Source organism: Medicago sativa, chromosome 6 (genome assembly GCF_051527215.1).
Source record: "Medicago sativa cultivar Bolivia chromosome 6, Bolivia_mono, whole genome shotgun sequence".
NCBI classification, from domain to species: domain Eukaryota; kingdom Viridiplantae; phylum Streptophyta; class Magnoliopsida; order Fabales; family Fabaceae; genus Medicago; species Medicago sativa.
In genome coordinates this window covers 113,454-135,301 of record NC_140754.1, presented here as the reverse complement: position 1 = coordinate 135,301, position 21,848 = coordinate 113,454, and the positions used below count along the sequence as shown (strand labels likewise).

General features: G+C 36.8%; 1 long non-coding RNA gene across 5 annotated transcripts; it reads left to right on the top strand.

Moving 5' to 3' along the window:
• Positions 1–17,515: 17,515 nt before the first annotated feature.
• LOC146911789 (uncharacterized) lies at positions 17,516–21,374 on the top strand. 5 transcript variants are annotated; one of them, XR_015014593.1, is made up of 6 exons: positions 17,516–17,961; positions 18,509–18,647; positions 18,774–18,886; positions 20,018–20,172; positions 20,443–20,574; positions 20,663–21,374. It is a non-coding gene; the product is annotated as an uncharacterized LOC146911789 (long non-coding RNA). The 5 variants fall into 5 exon arrangements; XR_015014592.1 differs by having other exon boundaries at positions 18,774–19,059; XR_015014591.1 differs by having other exon boundaries at positions 18,774–19,556.
• Positions 21,375–21,848: the final 474 nt, after the last annotated feature.

Here is a 21,848-nt window from a genome sequence, read left to right as displayed (position 1 = left end):
TTTAATCATACATATATAAATGGTGAATCAAGTGATTGGAACCATCATTATACTGATACTACAGTATTGAAGTTTTTTTTATAAAAATAAAAAATAAACAATCAAACATAATCTGTCGTCACTAAAGAGATAAAGAGAATGTTATGATAGATGTAATAAGTTGGTAATGTGATCAAAAAATAGATGTATAGAAAAATGAAGTGTTGAATCTGTGTAAAAAATAAAATAAAATGTGTACATATATAAATGTGTTTTCTAAGAGTTAGGTGTGTAGTTTACGAGAGACAGGAGTGATCCTTGAAAGTCGGGTGAGAAGTACGTTTAATGAGCGGCTTCTCATATGAGATGAGTCTTGGTGTTATGCAATACATGTATGGAAAAATGACTTATGACTTTAAGATTAAGTATACTTGACTTCGAGAACTTTGGGATGGATATCCACATGAGAAATGATATTTGTACAACCATTTCATGACAACTTTTGTGCAACTTTCTCTTTCATACTCACATTATGTTCTTTTTCTCTCTCTTTCTTTTTCTCTCTCCATTGTTTTTGATCAATAAGAAGAGAGAAAAAACAAGGTTGTCAACAAAGTTGTCTTCAAATGGATGTACATATATCACTACTCTATCCACGTAGGAAGTCCATGGTAAGTCTGTTTCTAAGGTTGCAGTGAGTTTGGTATTAGATGACCGTAACACAAGGTCATCTTTGCTTCTTGCTACCAAATCAAATTATTTGTATCTTGTGTCAACTCGATCAATACTCTTTGAAGCGTGTGATTTTGTGTAGCAAACCGGGTAGTATATGTGTTTGCCAAGTACGGGTTCAATTTGATACATTTTTATGAGAAACTCTTGGAAGGTCACGGGACCAAGAAATTTACATTTGGTCACATCCAATCAAAATCCTACACCTCACAAAAATTTAAATAAAATAATAAATAATTATAACAAAACGAGAGAGAGAGTTTTTGACATTAAAATAAAAAAGAAAGCTGTAAAATAAAAGCAAGAGAGAGAGGAAAACGATGCATGCCAGGAGAGAAGGACAGGCCGGAAACAATGACAATGGCGACGACGACGACCACCGCTGTCCCTCTCTCTCTCCGGCGGCGCTCCCACTCTCTCCGGCTACGATAAACTCATCGCCGATCAAATGAGCTTCTGTTTCTCCCTTCTCAACCTCGTTCTAAGTTTCTTCTTCCTCCACCTCTCCATTTTCCGGTGACCGGTTCTGTTTTATTCTTCATTGTAATCATTTGATTCCATTATCATTATCAGAATCATCATCAATGCCAACAACATTTAACATATTCTAAATCAAATTTAACAAACTTAATTTTAGAAATAAAAATAATAATATCAGAGTTTAGTTTAGTCGAGAATAAATCACTATGTCAGATCTTAATCAAAATTCATCGTCATGCAGCAGTCTTCACCGTCGTCATCGCTGCTTCAGGCATCTGCTTCCGGCATGCCCATCGTTGCCGACCATACCGTCGCCGTAGTCTCCCTCAGTGGCATCAGTTTTCCTTTCTCTCTCTTTGGTGCTTTTATTTTACATATTTCTCTTATTTTTAATGTCAAAAACACTTTCTCTCTCTATTATAATTATTTAGTAATTTTATTTGGATAATTTTGAGGTGTCAGCTTTTGATTGGATTTGTCCAAATGCCAATTTCTTGGTCCCGTGACCATTCAAGAATCACTCCATTTTTATTAGACTTTCGCTATTATTTTTTTATTTTTTGTTTTTTCACCTCGTTGAATAGTTTTTTTTTTTTTTTGAAGAAACCTCGTTGAATAGTTGGAACTCTATTTTCTTTCCTATAGAATTTTAGTAGATTGTTTTTTGTTGGCGATGTTAGGGGATAGCCCTGTTAATTAATTGAAAGATGTTTATTCATTAAAAAAATGTCAAACTTTTATTGATCAATTACCAAGTCGAAATTAACATGGTCAAAAGAAATATATTACTATAAGAACAGTTAAACATTTGCTTGCCATGTACGCACTCATATAGAAGAAAATTTTGTTATATTAATCTACTTGGAAGAAAGGTAAAATCTTGATTGATAAAAGACTCAACCACAGTTCATTGAATTACAAGATGTGTATTATAAATCTTCGTCTAATAAAAAATATGCAAACCATTATAGACCAGATACTTTTATGTTTTCTCTAATAATTTTTGAAGAAACCTCGTTGAATAGTTCATTGAGGATGGTTACCCTGCTTTATTTTTCCAACAAAGTTGGGATACCATTGCTGACTCAGTTTATCATTATGTGAATCAGGTGTGGTCTAATCCTTCTCTTATTTCCTCTATTAATAATACACTACTTGTTTTAATTCCTAAAATTGATAAACCTGAGTTTATTTCACAATTTCGCCCCATTGCGTTATGTAATGTTATTTATAAAATTATTACTAAAGTGGTTGTCAACACAAGCCTCTGCTAAATGGTATTATCTCTCCTTACCAATCTAGTTTTATTCCTGGTCGCACAATTCATCATAATATTATTGTAGCTCAAGAAATGGTGCACTCTATGTCTAAAATGAGAGGTAACAAAATGTTTATGTCCATTAAGATTGATCTTGAAAAAGCATATGATCGTCTTAATTGGAATTTTATTGAGAAATGTTTGGATGATTGTAAGTTTCCTCCTAAGATTGTTACCATTATCCATCATTGCATCACTTCTCCCACTTATAAAATTCTTTGGAACGGTGATAAAATTGAAGTTTTCGCTCCTACAAGAGGAATTCGGCAGGGGGACCCTCTTTCCCCTTACCTATTCGTCATTTGTATGGAGCGTCTCTCTCACATTATTTCCGATCAGGTATAGGCTAATTATTGGAAGCTTATGCGTGCAGGTAGAACGGGACCTCAAATATCTCATCTACTTTTTGTTGATGATCTTCTTCTTTTTGCATAGGCCTCAATTGAACAAGCTCATTGTATTATGCATTGTTTGGACCTTTTTTGTGATGCTTCAGGGCAAAAAATTAACAATAAAAAAACTCAGATATTTTTTTCCAAGAATGTTGATCAGCAACTTAGGGATGATATTTTGCAACACACAGGTTACACTCCAGTTGCTAATATTGGAAAATATTTGGGTGGATAATTCAAATTATTGGGATAATTCAAAACAGACTGAGTGGATGGAAACATCAGTGTCTTCGCTTAACTGGAAGACTTACCCTCTGTAAATTTGTTCTTAGTTCCATTCCCTACTATCACATGCAGTATGCCAAGCTTCCCAAAACTTTATGTGATGAAATGGAGAAAATTCATAGATGTTTCTTGTGGGGTGGCAATGACCAGACTCGTAAGCCTCATTTAATCAGTTGGGAAGTTTGTTGCTTGTCTAAGATGGATGGAGGTCTAGGTATTAGGAGCCCTCGTCAAATGAATGAAGCCTTTCTTATGAAAATGTATGGTAGAGATAAAGATCTTCGGGTTTCTATCAGCTTGCAACCTTATGACTCACCTTTGTGGAAGGCCTTAGCTAGTATTTGGGACAAGTTCCAGAACCATGTCGTTTGGAAATTAGGAGATGGTATGCATATAAATTTTTGGTTGGATAAATGGATGCCTAGTGGTCGTTCTCTCATGAACCTGTCTACTCAACAAACAATTGATACTACCTTTGCAGTTAAAGATGCTCTAACAGATGCAGGAGATTGGGATATCAATTTTCTTTCCAGTCACCTTCTACACAACGTGATGAATCAAGTGGTGGCAATTCCAGCACCAAAGGACACAGATGGCCCAGATGCAATAGGGTGGATTGGAACCAATACTCGTCGCTTCACTGTAAAAAGTGCCTTCAACCTCCAACGAGAGCGTAACATTTCCATTGAGGGGAGTTGGAAAGGCATATGGGATTGGAAGGGTCCTCACAGAATTCAAACTTTCATGTGGATTGCGGCCCATCAGCGTCTCCTTACTAATTATCGTAGAAGCAGATGGGGGATTGGGGTGTCCCCCACTTGCCCAATTTGTGGAAATGAAGATGAAACGTTAATCCATGTGTTAAGGGATTGCGTTCAAGCAACCCAAGTTTGGATTAGGCTTTTAGCATCTAATCACATTACTGATTTCTTTTCTTTGAATTGCAGGGATTGGATATTCGACAACCTAAACAACAAATTTGCAGGAGCACACAAAAAAGGTTGGCAGACCATTTTCATGGTGGCGTGTTTGTACTTATGGAAGTGGAGGAACAAAAACATATTTGAAGAATATTTTCAGCGTCCCAACAATCCAACAAATGTTATTCTCAAGATGACAATGGAGATTGATAGTTGCGAACAAACACATGTGACTAGATGGTCTCATCAAAAGGATACTATTTTCATTGGGTGGAAATGGCCTCAGGATGGTTGGGTCAAGCTCAACTGTGATGGTGCGCATTAAAGCTCAATTAACCTTTCCGGATGTGGTGGCCTTCTTCGCGATATCAATGGCACTTGTTTGTGAAGATGAGAAAAAACACAAGAAGGGGGGTTGAATTGTGTTTTGACAAATTCTTCGTTTCTCCTAAAAAACTGAACACACTGATCAGAAGCTAGGTGAGACAGCTTCTGAAGTGATAATCAGAATCTAAATGCAGCGGAATAAAACAGAGAGAGAGAGACGAAGAACGACACAAAGCAATTATACTGGTTCCTTCCACAATCCGGAAGTAGTCCAGTCCCCCTTGCACTTCCAAGGAGATTTCACTATGAGTAATATCTGATTACAAATGCTCAAGCACACAAGCAAGAGACTTCCAATGCTCAAGCACACAAGCAAGAGACTTCCTTTGCTCAAGAACACAATCAAGAGACTTCCTGCTCAAGCACAACTGCAAGAGACTTCCTAACTAAACAAAATTACACAGAAAATTGTTTAAGGTTGAACACTTGATATACAATCAGAGGTGCTCACAATACAAATCAGATACAGACTCAATGGACTTAAGAATTTCTAAGATATGACTTTGAGACACAGAAATTCTAAGTGAATGCAGAACAATTCAGCAGAGGTTTGGTACTTGTGAAAATCTTGTGAGTCTTTCGTTCAGCGTTCTTGCATTGCCAAATCTCTAGGTCTTCACTCCTTTATATAGAGGTGTGAAAGAGACGTTGTGAAATTGCCAGCACACCAAAGAGTCGTTATTGAAGCTTGATCTTTCACCAATGATCTTTTGCCTGATTTGGTTGTTGTCCTATGAAGAACCAATTTGAAATCCATTCCTTATCCAAAGGAACATATATGCAGGCGAGACCGTATTCTGGAGCTGTTTTCTTGTCTTGAAGCGTGGACACAAAACAGAGCAGTGGAGAACGTGGCTGTACAATTCGTACAATAGTACAATGTCAACGCTTTCGTCCAAATTGCAACCACATGCCTTCAAACACCTTTGAAATGACCGTTGCAATGTTCCACTAATTTTCTGCTATGTTTTCGAATCCAATAGACAGCTTTTGCAATGTAGATTCTTCAATCTTTGAATGTTCTTGCAAATCCAGTTGATCTTCAGCTTCTGGTGAAATAGCTTCTGATGAGGCAGCTTCTGATGAAGTGACTTCTGCAGCTTCTGATGGTGCAGCTTCTGATGATGTGGCTTCTGGACCTCTTGTCTTCAGAAGCATTATTCTTCAGGAGCAGCTTTACTTCAGGAGCGGTATTTCTTCAGGAGCAGCTTGACTTCAGGAGCGCTTTGCCTTCAGAATCATCTAAGCTTCATTTTCTTTTGCTCTTTATTTGCTCATTCAGAACCAACCAATGATGTAACTTTTTAATTATGGTCCTGTACACTTGAACAAATATTAGCTAGTCCAATTTACAATTTTTAATACCTTGTTATCATCAAAACTCTTTAAGGTTCATTGTTAAACACATTTTGTTCCAACAATCTCCCCCTTTTTGATGATGACAAACAAAAGTATTTAAAATTGATCAATTGTTGTTAATCTAATTAACAAGTTGACTTTGGGGTTCTGAGGTTTGTAAGCTCAGAGTCTGAGGTTTGTAAGCTCAAACTCCCCCTGAGTCTGATAGTCTTTAAGGTGAGGTTTGTAAGCTCCCCCTAAGCTCTATCCAGGTTAATTAAATTCAATTTTCGCACAATAAAAATATCAGAGCATTAAAAAAAAATTGAATCATTGAAAGAATTAACTTATAGAAAAGAAGAATGGTTCAATTAATTTTATTTGAATTTTGATACTTCTTCGTTCGTTCATAGATTATACCAATAAGGTCAAAATGATAGAAGTTTTTCAAAAATTTCAAATGCCATTAATGGGGCTCAGAGCCTTTAAATACTTGTCACATATACTCCCCCTTTTGTCAATATCAAAAAAAATAAAAAATAAATTTAAGCATAAAAGACAAAAAGATATGAGAAAAACTCAAACATGAGAGAGTATAATAGGAAATTAACTAAATAAATCAGAGCAGAGTATAGGAACATGAATATCAATAATCAGAAGCAGCTAATCAGTCAGAACCAGTAAGCATTAAGAAGCATAGAGAAATAAAACACGATGGTTTCAGAAGCAAGGACTAGGAATTTAAAACAAACAACAAACAAAAAGAAAAACACATGGGTGTGCAACTAAGGGTTGGTTTGTTGTTGTTTCTTCATCTTCTCCATCTCTTCAATTTTCTTCTGCAACAGTTCTTCAAGTTGTTGTTGGCTCTGGAGAAGAGCTTGTTCCCTTTCTCTAGCTTCTTGCTGCTGCTGTGCCATCTGTTTCTTCAGAAGCTTACACAACCTGGCTTCTCTGGTCAAGTAATCCGTTTCAAAGAAGAAAGGCTGGTTTGCCAGGAGCAGTGTAGGACTTCTTACTCTAAGACTCTGATTCAGATTTTCCATTAGCCTTCTGACTGAGGCTTGCTTGACTCTGATGCATTTAGCCTTGATCTCTTCAATAAGCTCAGCTGCCCGGTTCTGAAGAGATGCCCAGAAGTCTTCATATGCACTTGTGAGATCAATTGTCCTTCGTTGATCCACAAGATTATGCAACTGACTCAGGATTGTGAGAAGCTCAGCATTGATATATCCAGATTCCAGGATGTTTGAGGGTGGTTGTTCAAGGATTTCAAGATCAGAATCACTGATTTCCAAATCTTGAACAGGGTTAGGAACTGGAATGGTAAAGTGTGTTTGTGTGTTTGAAGATGAAGGCTGGTCAGAGGCAATGTGAGTGGTAGAGGTTGAGGCTTGAACATTGACTAGAGAGATGTCAACATCCATAGGAGTTGGTTCTGGGGAGTGTTCAGGTAAAGGTTGAAAGTCAGTTTCAGTTGATGGTTGTTGTGGTGAAGTTGATGTTTGAGTGTTGAGTTGGGGGTCAATGGTAGCTGTTGGTGATTGTGGGGGTGTTGTGGGTTTATGTGGTTCAGGTGTTTGTTGATGGGGGTTTTCTGAAACAACATTTTCAGAAGCAGCTGCTTCTGGAGTTGCTTCAGAGGCCTTTTCTGAAGTAGATTTGTCTATGGGTAACTCACCTGAGTAGTGGAGAGCAAGATTGTCTAAGACAGAAGTGTCTTCTATTGGTTCAGGTACTGATGGTGAAGAAGGTGAAATGGGGATAGAGGTGACTGGAATCTGAATTACCTGATCTGCAGGGCCAGCTTCAGAAGAGATCTTCTGTGGACTAGCAGCTTGAGGAACTACTTCTGAAGTTCCCTCTTCTGGAGCATTTTCAAAAATGAGCATCATATCGTCTTCCTCATTGTCTTCAGTAGGCTTACCAGCAATGGCTCTTACTTCAGCCAATTTCTCTTTGAAGTACCTATCACAATCTTCCATACCCAAGGCCTTGAGCTTTTCATCTCTTTGATGAGTGTATTGTGCTTTTAGATCCTTTTTGTCTGAAATAAGTTCAGAAGCACGTTCATCTGCCATCCTTTTCCTTATTGGAGTCATCTCAACCATAGGACTCACAAGTTGAAGGGGAGTCTTCTTCTTCTTCAGCTTGGGATCAGCCTCTTCTTTCTCCATTTCTTCAAGAGCTTCCTCCAGCTGCTCTTGAGTGATTACCAAGTCTGCCTTACCTTTTCTTCTCTTCTGAGGAATAGAAGCAGCACCAATCTTCTGCATCTTTCCTTTATCCTTGATAGAAACAGGTTTAGCTTCAGACTTAGCAACTTTAGCAATAGCAGCTTCTGACTCAGTACTGGTTCTGGCCTTCTTTCCTTTAGTAGGAGCAGCATCAGATTCAGAACTAGTTCTGGCCCTTTTCCCTTTAGGTGCATCTGAAACAGCAGCTTCTGACACAGCAACTGCTTTGGCCTTCTTGCCTTTCCCTTTAGCAAGAGCAGCTTCCTCCTGAGACCTCGCATCTTCCTCCAAGACGTACTCAGCTACTAATCTAGCTAAGTGTTCAGGATTACTTTCCTTAACTATGGAAGGAAAGTCCCTGATAATCTCAGATTCTTCTGTGGTCAACTCCAACCATTTCTCATCTTTAGGAGCTGTCTTGAAAAAGTGCATTGAATGCAAAGTCTTGCTACTGATAGTCTTCTCTGCAGTAGAAACTTCGAAGCATTTATCAGAAGCATCCCTTGTTCTTCTCAACAAATCCAGCACTTTCCCTTGATAAAAGATCTCAGAGAGCAATCTTCCATAGGGCACTTGTTTCCTTCCTTTGACTGTGCTTTCATTAATAGCCCAGTAGAGATGATCCAATACATATCTTGGAAAGTTTATCTTTTCCAGATTGGTCATGAAATAGATTGCTAGCTTCTGTTGGTTGTTGGGTTGATCAGACCCACCTGCTCTTTGAAAGAAGCAATCGTTGCTGAATTTCACCAACATTCTATTGTGAATCTCCATTTCAGAAGGCTTAGCATCTTTGTTACCACCCAGAAGAGTGTTGTAGTAGTTTTGCAGCAGGACATCATCCTTCTTAACAATTTCTTGAAACCTTCCTTCTGCATCCATTCTACAAGCTTTAGCAACTATCTCCTCTGTGATGATTACAGGAATACCCATCACTTCAGACCTTATCTCAATGCTACTGAAGGAAGTGGGATTCAACTCAATCTCCTTCTTTCCTTTCTTCGACCCAGCTGGTTTATCTGCTGCCTTCACAGGCTTTCTATTGACAATTTCAGCCCTTAACCAGAAATCTTTGACCAAGTTCACATATGTTGGCCCATTTAGCATGTTGAAGTAGCCAGACAGTTTCTGAGTTTCTACGTAGCCTTCCATGTCCACTTCGTACTTCTTGAGTGAAGTGAAATCCACTGGTGATTCTACTTGGACGATTAAGGAATTCCATGGAATATCCATAGTCTTCTCTTTGTAGATGGACCCAGATTCTGATACGCTTTGCTTGTTTGATGTAGATTCTGAAACTTTTGAGCTTGATGATGCCATTTGATGATTGACGAAGATTTGAAGAAGATGAAGATTTTAGGGTTCTAAGTTTGAGAGAATGCGCTTACTTCGCAAGAGGTTTGAGAGCAAATGTGTTTGTTGTGAGTGAGTAGTGTGTGAATAGTCAAAGTGTTAAAAGTAAAACGATTGCAATTCAAAAGAGACAAACAAACATAACATTAATGACAAAATTGGGGGCGCGTGAAAAGTACTTTCAAAGCTATTAAATCATCATTGCCCTTTTTAGTTATACACCAACACATACAGGCCACGTAAGAAGTTCACAGAGTAACTACCAAATTAGTGGGCCAGAAGTTACTTTTAAAAAGTAACTCCCAACGTTTCCACTAATTCAACTATTCAGAAGCAATAAATCCAGCTTCTGGACTTCAGATGCTGACGTCATCAGAAGCGAGTTTTCCTCAGAACCTCAATAAAGAGCTTCTGATGGACTACTGCTTCTGAACTAACTTCAGAACCTAAAATCCTATTCAGGAGCAAGCAAACATCTAATCAGACACGTAATGCATGTTCAAATTTTTCTTTATAAAATCAAATCTTTCAACAGTTAAAGGCTTAGTAAATATATCAGCCCATTGATTTTCAGTATCAATGAATTGTATATCTAAAATTCCTTTTTGAACATAATCTCTGATAAAATGGTGTTTGATTTCAATGTGCTTGGCTCTTGAATGCAAAATTGGATTTTTAGACGAACAAATAGCAGCAGTATTATCACAATAAATGGGAATATTGTTAGCAGTTATCTGATAATCTTCCAACTGATGTTTCATCCAAAGTAGTTGTGTACAACAACTTGCAGCTGAAATGTATTCTGCTTCTACTGTAGACATAGCAATAGTTGTTTGTCTTTTGCTAGCCCAGGATATAAGATTATCACCCAGAAATTGACAATTGCCACTGGTTGACTTTCTTTCAATCCTATCACCAGCATAATCAGCATCACAGAATCCAATTAGCTTGTAATCTAAGGATTTCCTGTAAAGGAGTCCAAGATTAGTTGTTCCTTTCAAATACCTGAAGATTCTCTTGACAGCAGTCATATGAGATTCTCTAGGATCTGATTGGAATCTTGCACACAAGCATACACTGAATAAAATATCTGGCCTAGATGCAGTGAGGTATAACAAAGAACCAATCATACCTCTATACAGCTTCTGATCTACTTTAGCTCCTTCATCTTCTTTGCTTAAGGTGCACGTAGGGTGCATTGGAGTGTTCATCACTTTACAATCTTCAAGTTTGAACTTCTTCAGAAGCTCCTTTGTGTACTTTGATTCATGAACATAGACTCCATCTTTGCATTGATTGATTTGAATGCCCAGGAAGAACTTCAGCTCTCCCATCATGCTCATTTCAAATTCATCCTGCATTAACTCAGAAAATTCCTTGCAAAGAGATGCATTAGTAGAACCAAATATTATATCATCAACATATACTTGCACAACAAGAATATCTTTCTCAAGGGTCCTTCTGAAGAGTGTAGTATCAACCTGTCCCCTTTTAAAATCATTTTTGATTAAGAAATTACTTAGTCTATCATACCAAGCTCTGGGAGCTTGTTTCAAGCCATATAGTGATTTCTTCAGTTTAAAAACATGGTCAGGATATTTAATATCCTCAAATCCAGGAGGTTGCTTGACATACACTTATTCTTCTATGACACCATTTAGAAATGCACTCTTGACATCCATTTGATATAATATTATGCCATGATTAACTGCATAGGAAAGAAGTAACCTGATTGCTTCCAATCTTGCAACTGGAGCAAACGTTTCAGTGTAATCAATGCCTTCTTGTTGACTATACCCTTGTGCAACAAGCCTGGCTTTGTTTCTTGTTACTTCACCTTGCTCATTCAGCTTGTTTCTGAATACCCATTTTGTTCCAATAATGTTCTTGTGCTGAGGTTTGGGTACCAGATCCCACACATCATTTCTTTGAAATTGATTCAACTCTTCTTGCATGGCTAGGATCCATCCATCATCTGAAAGTGCTTCATCAACTGTTGTAGGTTCAATCATTGAGATTAGTCCAATCATTGACTCCTCTTGTCTGAAATGTGATCTTGTTCTTCTTGGACTATCTTTGTTTCCAATGATTAGCTCCTCAGGATGTGAAGACTTGTGTTTGAATGTGTTTCTGGGAGGATCTGCTTGATGTGAGCCATCTTGTGCTTCATCAGAAGCAGCTTCATCTTGTGCTTCTGATGTGGGTTCAGCTTCTGGACTATCTTCAGATTCAGCTATCTGATCAGGTTCTGGAGTAGCTTCAGGAACCTGTATCTCTGCAGAACTTTCACCTTGCTTTGAAGTTTTATCTTCAAGCTCCTTGTCATCAAATTTAACGTGCATAGATTCTTCAACACAAAGTGTTTCTGAATTATACACTCTGTATGCCTTTGACCTTTCAGAGTAACCTAAAAAGATTCCTCTTTGGGCCTTGGCATCAAATTTCTTTAGGTAGAGCTTGTTGTTCAGAATGTAACATGTACATCCAAATTGATGAAAGTAAGAGATATTGGGTTTTCTTCCTTTAAAGAGTTCATATGCTGTTTTCTCCAAAATAGGTCTAATATAGATCCTGTTTTGAACATAGCATGCTGTATTCACTGCTTCTGCCCAAAAATGTTTTGGTAAATTGTTTTCATGAATCATGGTTCTGGCCATTTCTTGTAAAGTTCTATTCTTTCTCTCTACAACCCCATTTTGTTGTGGTGTTCTAGGAGAAGAGAACTCATGGAAAATTCCATGTTTTTCACAAAAAGCTTCAAATGGCTCATTTTCAAATTCTCCACCATGATCACTTCTGACTTTCAAAATTTTTGATTCTTTTTCAGATTGAATTTGAGTGCAGAAGCTACTGAATACATCACACGCAACATCTTTACTCTTTATGAATTTCACCCAAGTCCATCTGCTGTAATCATCAACAATGACTAGTCCATATCTACTTCCATATAGGGATGCAGTACTCACTGGTCCAAATAAATCAATATGGAGTAATTCTAAAGGTCTTGAGGTTGAAACAATGTCTTTGGTTTTAAAAGATGATTTCACAATTTTCCCTCTCTGACATGCACCACAGAGTGCATCTGAATGATAGTCAATGTCTGGTAGCCCTTTCACGAGTTGTAACTTACTAAGCTTAGAGATTAACCTCCAGTTAGCATGTCCCAACCTTCTGTGCCACATCCATTTCTTATCATTCACTGATAGTAGGCAAACCACCTTCTGATCAGCCAGTTCAGAAAAATTGATTTTATAGACATTGTCAACTCTCTTTCCCTTGAACACAATGGATTTGTCTTTCTTGTTGATTACTGTACAGTTGGGTTTTTCAAAAAGCACATCATAACCATTATCACAAAATTGACTAATGCTCAAAAGGTTATGTTCAAGACCATCTACCAACCATACATTATTAATTGAGGTAGAGGAATTACCAATAGTTCCTGTACCTATGATCTTGCCTGACTGGTTGCCCCCAAATTTCACATTTCCTCCCTCTTTCATTGTTAGGCTGAGGAACATGGACTTGTCTCCTGTCATGTGTCTTGAGCAACCGCTGTCTAGGTACCATGATCTTTGCTTTGGCACTGCTCTTAGACATACCTGCATCATTGACATTTTTAGATTTAGGTACCCATTGTTCTATGGGTCCTGGAAGGTTAGTACTTAAGGCTTTACTCTTCACTTCTTGTACCTTGTGATGTGAGTTGGGTTGCTTCTGATTAACCATCACCTTAGGTTTTGGTACTTCAGAAGCAGTAACTATCTTCTTCTGAAACTTAGACTTCAGAACCCCAGATTTTGGTTTCACCAGACTCTGAGGAATAGGTTCTGATCTTTTCAGGATCCTGACCTTTGAAGTCTTGGAATCAGATTTGATCATAGCCTTTGACTTAGAGTTCTTTGGCGTTGAAGTAATCTTAGCCTTAGGACTAGAAGCTTCAGGTTCTGATTGAACAACAGTTTCCAACTCAGCCCCTTCTGGTACAAAGAATGTTTTCAGACCTTCCTTGATGCATTCACAACAAGATTTTAGATTGGTTTTCTCAAGTTTCACTTCTGGAAAACCAATTCCTCTGCCGTTGTTCTTGTAAATGCTATAAATCATAGAAGCCACTCTGCTTCTGTCAATGCCAGATATAATAAAATCTTCAAGAGCAATTTCATGGTTACTTAAAGGTTTTTCATTACACTTTTCTTGTAGCTTCTGACATAAGAACCTGAGCTGATCTTCATATGTTTTACACATGAAGTCAAAGCCCCTAAGTCCTTGTTCAGAAGCTTTCAGATCCAATAGAGTTGATTTTTGCTGTTGTACCAAATCAGCATATTTTTCTTTTAAATCCTTCAACTCATTGGTTCTTACTTCAAAATGTGTAAGAAGTTCTTTAAGTGACTCAACAAGTTCATCTCTGGGAATTTTGGAATATACCTCGTTTTCATCTTCTGAGTCTGAATCTGATCCAGCTTCTGAAGTTGCTGTTGCTACCAACCCAACAGCTACCTTTGCATCTTCATCAGCTTCCTCTTTATCAGATCCAGATTCACTACCCAAATCATCCCAGGTTGCCATTAAACTCTGCTTAATCTGCTTCTTGAGTTTGCTTGGTTTGAATGTAGACCTCTTTGACTTGTCCTTTGACTTTTCTCTTTGAAGATCAGGGCATTCAGCAATGAAGTGTCCAGGCTTCTTACAGTTGAAGCATCCCTTCTGATCTTCTTTCTTTGAGCTTCTGGAGTTACCCCTTCTGGAGAGAAACTTTCTGTTCTTCTTGGCCAGATATTGAAGTCTGTTTGAGAGCATGGCCATTTCAGCAGCATCTGGTTCAGAATCTGAACTTGACTGTTCTTCCTCTTCAGATTCAACCACTTTGAGAGCTTTTGATGACTTGCCTTTGGATGGAAGAGCTATTGATTTACTCTTCTTAGTAGACTCATGTTCATTAAGACTTAACTCATGAACTTTGAGAGAACTAACAAGATCTTCGACACTTAAAGTGTTTAAATCTTTAGCTTCCTCAATGGCAGTCACTTTTGGTCTCCATCTGGCAGGTAAGCTTCTGAGTATCTTGCTTACATGATCAGAAGCAACATAGCTCTTCTTTAGAATCTGTAGCCCAGAAACTAAGGTTTGAAACCTTGAGTACATCTCCTCAATAGTTTCATCATCCTTCATCTTGAATAACTCATACTGATGTACAAGCAGGAGAGCCTTTGCTTCTTTGACCTTCTTGCTCCCTTCATAATTTGAACAGAGAGAAGCAAACATAGCTTTAGCAGTGGATTTGTCACTCATCTTCATATACTCTGCTTTGGGTATGGCAGTGACAAGGGCTCCTCTGATAATATGATGCTTCTTGTAAAGTTTCCTCAGTTCTGGAGTATGTTTCTTTCTATCCACAGCAGCTCCTTCTTCATCAAGGACTAAATCACCAACACCATCTTCCAGAATATCCCATAATTCTTCATCCAGGCTCATGATGTAACTGTAAAAGTTGGTCTTCCACCAAGAGAACTCTTCAGCATCTCCATTGAACTTTGGAACTTTTCCAACACTGGTTTTCTTACTATCACTATAATCATGTGAGACATGTTTATAGCTAGTATCACTAGGACCAGTAGGAGGAGGAGTAGACATGTTTTTCTCAGATCTTTGACTGTTGCACGGTTAAGTGATACACAACAGACCAAGGCTCTAGATACCAATTGAAGGTGAGAAAAAACACAAGAAGGGGGGTTGAATTGTGTTTTGACAAATTCTTCGTTTCTCCTAAAAAACTGAACACACTGATCAGAAGCTAGGTGAGACAGCTTCTGAAGTGATAATCAGAATCTAAATGCAGCGGAATAAAACAGAGAGAGAGAAGAAGAACGACACAAAGCAATTATACTGGTTCCTTCCACAATCCGGAAGTAGTCCAGTCCCCCTTGCACTTCCAAGGAGATTTCACTATGAGTAATATCTGATTACAAATGCTCAAGCACACAAGCAAGAGACTTCCAATGCTCAAGCACACAAGCAAGAGACTTCCTTTGCTCAAGAACACAATCAAGAGACTTCCTGCTCAAGCACAACTGCAAGAGACTTCCTAACTAAACAAAATTACACAGAAAATTGTTTAAGGTTGAACACTTGATATACAATCAGAGGTGCTCACAATACAAATCAGATACAGACTCAATGGACTTAAGAATTTCTAAGATATGACTTTGAGACACAGAAATTCTAAGTGAATGCAGAACAATTCAGCAGAGGTTTGGTACTTGTGAAAATCTTGTGAGTCTTTCGTTCAGCGTTCTTGCATTGCCAAATCTCTAGGCTTCACTCCTTTATATAGAGGTGTGAAAGAGACGTTGTGAAATTGCCAGCACACCAAAGAGTCGTTATTGAAGCTTGATCTTTCACCAATGATCTTTTGCCTGATTTGGTTGTTGTCCTATGAAGAACCAATTTGAAATCCATTCCTTATCCAAAGGAACATATATGCAGGCGAGACCGTATTCTGGAGCTGTTTTCTTGTCTTGAAGCGTGGACACAAAACAGAGCAGTGGAGAACGTGGCTGTACAATTCGTACAATAGTACAATGTCAACGCTTTCGTCCAAATTGCAACCACATGCCTTCAAACACCTTTGAAATGACCGTTGCAATGTTCCACTAATTTTCTGCTATGTTTTCGAATCCAATAGACAGCTTTTGCAATGTAGATTCTTCAATCTTTGAATGTTCTTGCAAATCCAGTTGATCTTCAGCTTCTGGTGAAATAGCTTCTGATGAGGCAGCTTCTGATGATGCAGCTTCTGATGAAGTGACTTCTGCAGCTTCTGATGGTGCAGCTTCTGATGATGTGGCTTCTGGACCTCTTGTCTTCAGAAGCATTATTCTTCAGGAGCAGCTTTACTTCAGGAGCGGTATTTCTTCAGGAGCAGCTTGACTTCAGGAGCGCTTTGCCTTCAGAATCATCTAAGCTTCATTTTCTTTTGCTCTTTATTTGCTCATTCAGAACCAACCAATGATGTAACTTTTTAATTATGGTCCTGTACACTTGAACAAATATTAGCTAGTCCAATTTACAATTTTTAATACCTTGTTATCATCAAAACTCTTTAAGGTTCATTGTTAAACACATTTTGTTCCAACAGTTTGATCAGTTATGCTCGTAAAATTGGAGCTTGTGATGTGTTTCATGCAGAGATGTGGGCCATGTATTTGGGTTTGGAGCTAGCTCGGAGACGGGGGATTACTCACCTTCAAGTTGAAAGTGATTCCAAGGTGTTGGTCGGCATGATAACAGGAAATTGCAATATTAATGGGAGTGCTCCTACATTGATTCGGCGCATCCGTGAGTTTAAAAACATGAATTGTCATGTTCAAATAAACCATACTTGGCGTGAAGGCAATAGAGCAGCTGATTGGTTAGCTAACTTCAGTTTAACTTTGAACACTTTTGATTTCCATGTAATGGAGACTCCTCCGAGGGAGCTTCAAAATATTCTCTTTGATGACAGATCCGGCGCTTGCATGCCTCGGAATGTTCGTTTAGTTTTGTAGTTTTCTTCTTGGGCTTTTGCCCTCTTTTGTACAAAAAAAAAAAGTTAAAGAAAAAATTGAAAGTTGAAGTCCATGTCCTTCTCTCTCACCCGTATAACAAAAATGGGTTGACGATACCCAATAAAGACATGACTTGATATTTCTCCTTATATGATAATACACATTTGTTTGTACTTGATTTGTGGTTTTAGCCATTTTTTCGGTTATATTGCCTTTATCTCTTGAAATCTCATCTCATTCGACGGTAGTTTTATGATATTTTTTGGGCATTGGTTCATAATTCATGGATTGAGAGACCCGTTTTAAAATTTCAAGAATCTTTTATATCTAATCCTAGCAGTCATCCTAACCCTAATCCCACTTACTTAACCTAATTTTTTGGCTCCAAATCATTCCAGCCGTTAGATTAATCTCTGTTGCTTAATTAAATTGGCTCCTAAATTTGAAATTTGAATGCCACATTTTCATTATGAGGTAAATCATGACAATTACTGTGTACACTGCTCAATACTTAAAAAACGTGTGGCTCTTTCTTTTCCCTTCTAACGTGTTTTTTCCAAGGCTTTCTCTCTCCCTCTCCCCCTCTGTATTTAGCACCGCTTTCTCTCTTCCTGAAGCTCCACCACCACCTAAAATATCTATCCCCTTACCAATGACACAAAACATTGCATTTTTCCAATACACACATATTCACATCCATCTCCATTCCCATTTCCTTTCCTTTTTTCTCTCACACCTATCCGCCACCACCATCGATTCCCGCCGCCATAATCCTAGCGCAGCTCTGCAGTATCACCACCACCAGCCATTGCAGCACCATCTCTAATCATTTCCTCTCACCCTCAAGCGTTTCAACTCCGCCGCAGTCATCTTTGATTCTGATCAAATCAGAATCGCTGCACAAAGGGTTTTCTCACTCCTCTTCTCACTCCTCTTCATACCTTCTTTAGTTCATCTCTCTTTCTCTGTATTCAACACTGATTATGATAGGTTGGTTTTGTTCTCCCTTAATTTCTAATTTTCAGGGTTTTTCATTTTGTTCTCCCGGTTGTTGTGTTGTGTTTCGCCATTGAATTTTAATTTTGCATGTGTTGGGAGAATCAGAGAAAAAAAAAGGGTTATAACCTTAGCAGTATATCAGAAACCAACACCCCTTATCAGTTTTAGTTTTTATCTGATCTGATTTTGTTGAATTTATAGACCAAACAAAAATGTATTGGCATTATGTGATAGTCCAGATTGTTTAAAAAAATTAGAAATTTTTTGAATGTTGGTGTTGGGTTTTAAACTCTCTATTATCTGATTGTGGGTTTTAAAATAACTCTATTAAAATTTTTAAAATTTTTGTACTAACATATTATATATTCTCTCAATAACAACGAGAACTTGAGCGATTCTTAGTTCTGGCATTCTTACTTTTTAAAATCCATTAGACTAATATTTGTAGCTGATGCTTACATATTCAGAATTTTCATTTTGTTTTGTTTATTTGTTTCTTGAATTTAATGTAGATTGTATGGTTCATTTGTTTTGACAGCAAAGAGCAAACAAATTCTAATATTTGTTTCTACGTCATCATTTTTCAATTCCGCTGGCTTTTGATCTCGGTGGCTGATCTATAAATCAAAGTTGCAGTGACGACCCATTTCAGTGACGATTTGATTTCGACTATTAAGGTAATGCTTATATATGCTTCTCTTATGGTATTAGATGATTTGTTGTAAAATTGTGAGTAACTGAATCATTTGGCTTAAATTATTATTATTAAGGTAGTAATTTGGCTTTTGTTGCATCTTATACAGGAAAACAATGATTTCTTTGAGTTAGTATCTTTGAAGTTTCTATCAGAAAATAGATACTAGACTTCGGTTCAAGCCTAATTGTTTGGAATGCGCACATAATGCTACCTGATATTGTAAGCCAACTGACATTTTCTTGCGGTCATACTTTCCCTACTCATTGTTAGATGTGCCAAAAAACTTTTCTGGTGTATGTTTATGTTTTAAAACATTATCACTTTGAGCCACAAACTAAATAATGTTTTGTTTCCTTTATGTTGACTGAGTCCAAGACATGACTACATTACAGGTTGCTTCAATAAATGTGATTCATGAAATGCTTCGATATTTTATTTTATGATATTAATTTACTGATTAATCTTTTACATTATTGAAGCTATGACTATATATTGAGATGTGTATTTGTTGTTTAATTTGTATTTATTGCTTTAAGTATTTTGTATGAAGATCAAACAAGAAGTTATTCACTTATATTATCGTCTTTAAGTAATCTTTTATGATTGATGACTATTGACTATTAAAATCCAAAAAGAATGCATATTTTAGTAAGCTTAATTTGGCGAACATAGGACCTTTTTGGATTTCTGTCCATTCATCCAAATGCCATATCTTTGATCATTTTTGAATTAGTTTTTTGTTTCTATAGGTTCATATATATTTCTCATTTTTTTTGTTAATTAGTAGTTGGAAGATGTCTTGGTCTAAAACATAGAAAGAGGTTAGACTTGAAGTATCCAATGATAGGTATCCAATGATAGGTGTGGTAATTATAAAATTATGGACCAGGTAACTTTTATCTTCCATATTTTTTCAATCTTTGAAATGGTTTGAATGTGAGTTGTATACTATCCTGTTAGTAAAAATTGGTCCCTCAAGCTTGCAAGTATTTGAACTTTTTATTCAATATATCTCTTGACTCTTAGATAGGTAATATAGATTTTTGATATATTCAAAACCAAGTGTTGAAGAAGCTACATTGCACTTATTCATGTGGCTGCTTCTGTCAGTTTTTTTTGTAACAAAGTGAATTCAAGGAACATTGAATTCACTTGCTTTTTGATTTTTTTTCTTTGAAGTTTCATGTTTATTGTTAAAAAACTTTAAAACATCTACCATAGGATGAAGCATGAGTTTTAGAATCAAGTGTAATTTGTAAGTAAGATATCTCTGTGTACGATTCTATTAAGATTTATTATATTTCACTATGAGATTTTTTATTATATTATTTTACTTTTGAATTAAAATAGGTGATTCAATCCCAATTGTATAAGTATGCTCCGGCATATGTAAGGATATGATTCATGGATGTTCCGATGGTAGCAGAACCGGGACTGATCCCAGACACAATGGGCTTGGCTGTAGCCAAAAGGCGTATTCTTTGAAATCCAATGTTTTCTTGCGGGTCTGTCCATTTTTCCAGTTTGAATATGTACATGCATGTAATAAGATTTAACATTCTTATGGTTCTGCATTTTTGTTCTTTCTTAGTTGCATAAAAACTTAAATCTACAATGTAATCTTGCTATTTTTTTCCATTTTTTTAGTTTGAATCTATACATGTATGAACAAGGACTACTGTTTATCGATTTTGAGCTTCAATTTGTGCAGCAAACTTATTTATGGTTCAACATTTTTTGAACTCTGACTTGGCATATTTCCTATTATCACACAGAAAGATGTCACGGTCAGTTGTTGCTATCAAAAATGTCAATGACTCTTAAGGAAACATGGAAACTTGCTGTTCGTATTCTTGATATAGTGTTGGGGCAATGAGCATCTTGAAATGGTTATGATTTATTCGAAGGTAACAATTTCTTTGCTTATTTTTATATTCAATGTTATTATTTTTTTCAACAAAACTGAAATTTTCTCAACTCTTTTTTTCAATTTAGGGTGATACGATTCTGGCTTTGATCCGTGGTGATCACACACCTGAATGGAAGGGAAAGATCAAAGGAGATATGACGTGTATCATCAACAATGGTGCTGTGTATGACAATGATTTTTAATGAAAACTTTGTGATCACTCAAAAAAAATTGTGTTTCTTGGTGGCACAACTGTCAAAGCCCAAGAGATGAAAGACATACCAACAAAGCGATACTTTTTTAAGCATTTTGCTGAGATCCTTAAAGGGAACTGCAAATTAGAAAGGCTTGAAGGTCATAACTCAATCATTAATATTTGTTTTCTATTTCTTATTGACCATATTTTTTCATTAATTGTTAGGTATTCATCTATGTGTCATTATATTGTAGATATAATTGGTGTTGTCCATGAAATTGCGAGTGTGCAACCAAACTTTGGTGCAAATAAACTTTATTTTTAATTATTTGCCCACTTAGACAAGCAGGTGATTTGAAATACATTTAGTATCACCTTGCTTCTCTCATATCTACTCTAAATTAGTTCTGCCATTCCGTGACAGATTTTTTTATCTGCTGAAAACGCATACACCTTAGACCAATTTATATGTATATTAGTATTTGGACAATTAATTGGCAGCTTTATAATCTAACCAGTTTGACAGATATGCTGGTGTTATCCTTTATATTCCAAGTATGTACTAATTGGCAGCTTTCTAATCTAAAGCATGTTGAGACCTACACTGATGTAATCATTTATATTCCAAGTATGTATTATATCTCAATTGCAATCTAACTTTCAGACTCATTAACTTTCTGACTGATATATGCTTATTTCAAACAAAACATACTGACAGTGAAAAGCTTATTTCTACCAAACAAATTAACATACATACGTATAACACGAGTTATTTTAACAGACCTTATAATATATCGCAACTACATTTTTTAATAAAAAGTGCAGGTAATGTTTTGAACTATATATGACCCGTGCGGCAGCACGGGTGAAAAGTCTAGTTGTTAAAGGTAGTTTAGATAAATCACATATAATTTTTTTTTAAGGAATAACAAATATTTGGGTTCTTAGTAAATTTAAAATTCAAAACGATAATATTGACGAGTTTTCATGATTCATTGAAGTGAAAGATTTTTTGTTTTTTTGTCAGGTAACACAATGGCTAGAATTCACTTTATAAGGTGAATAAGTGGGGTGTC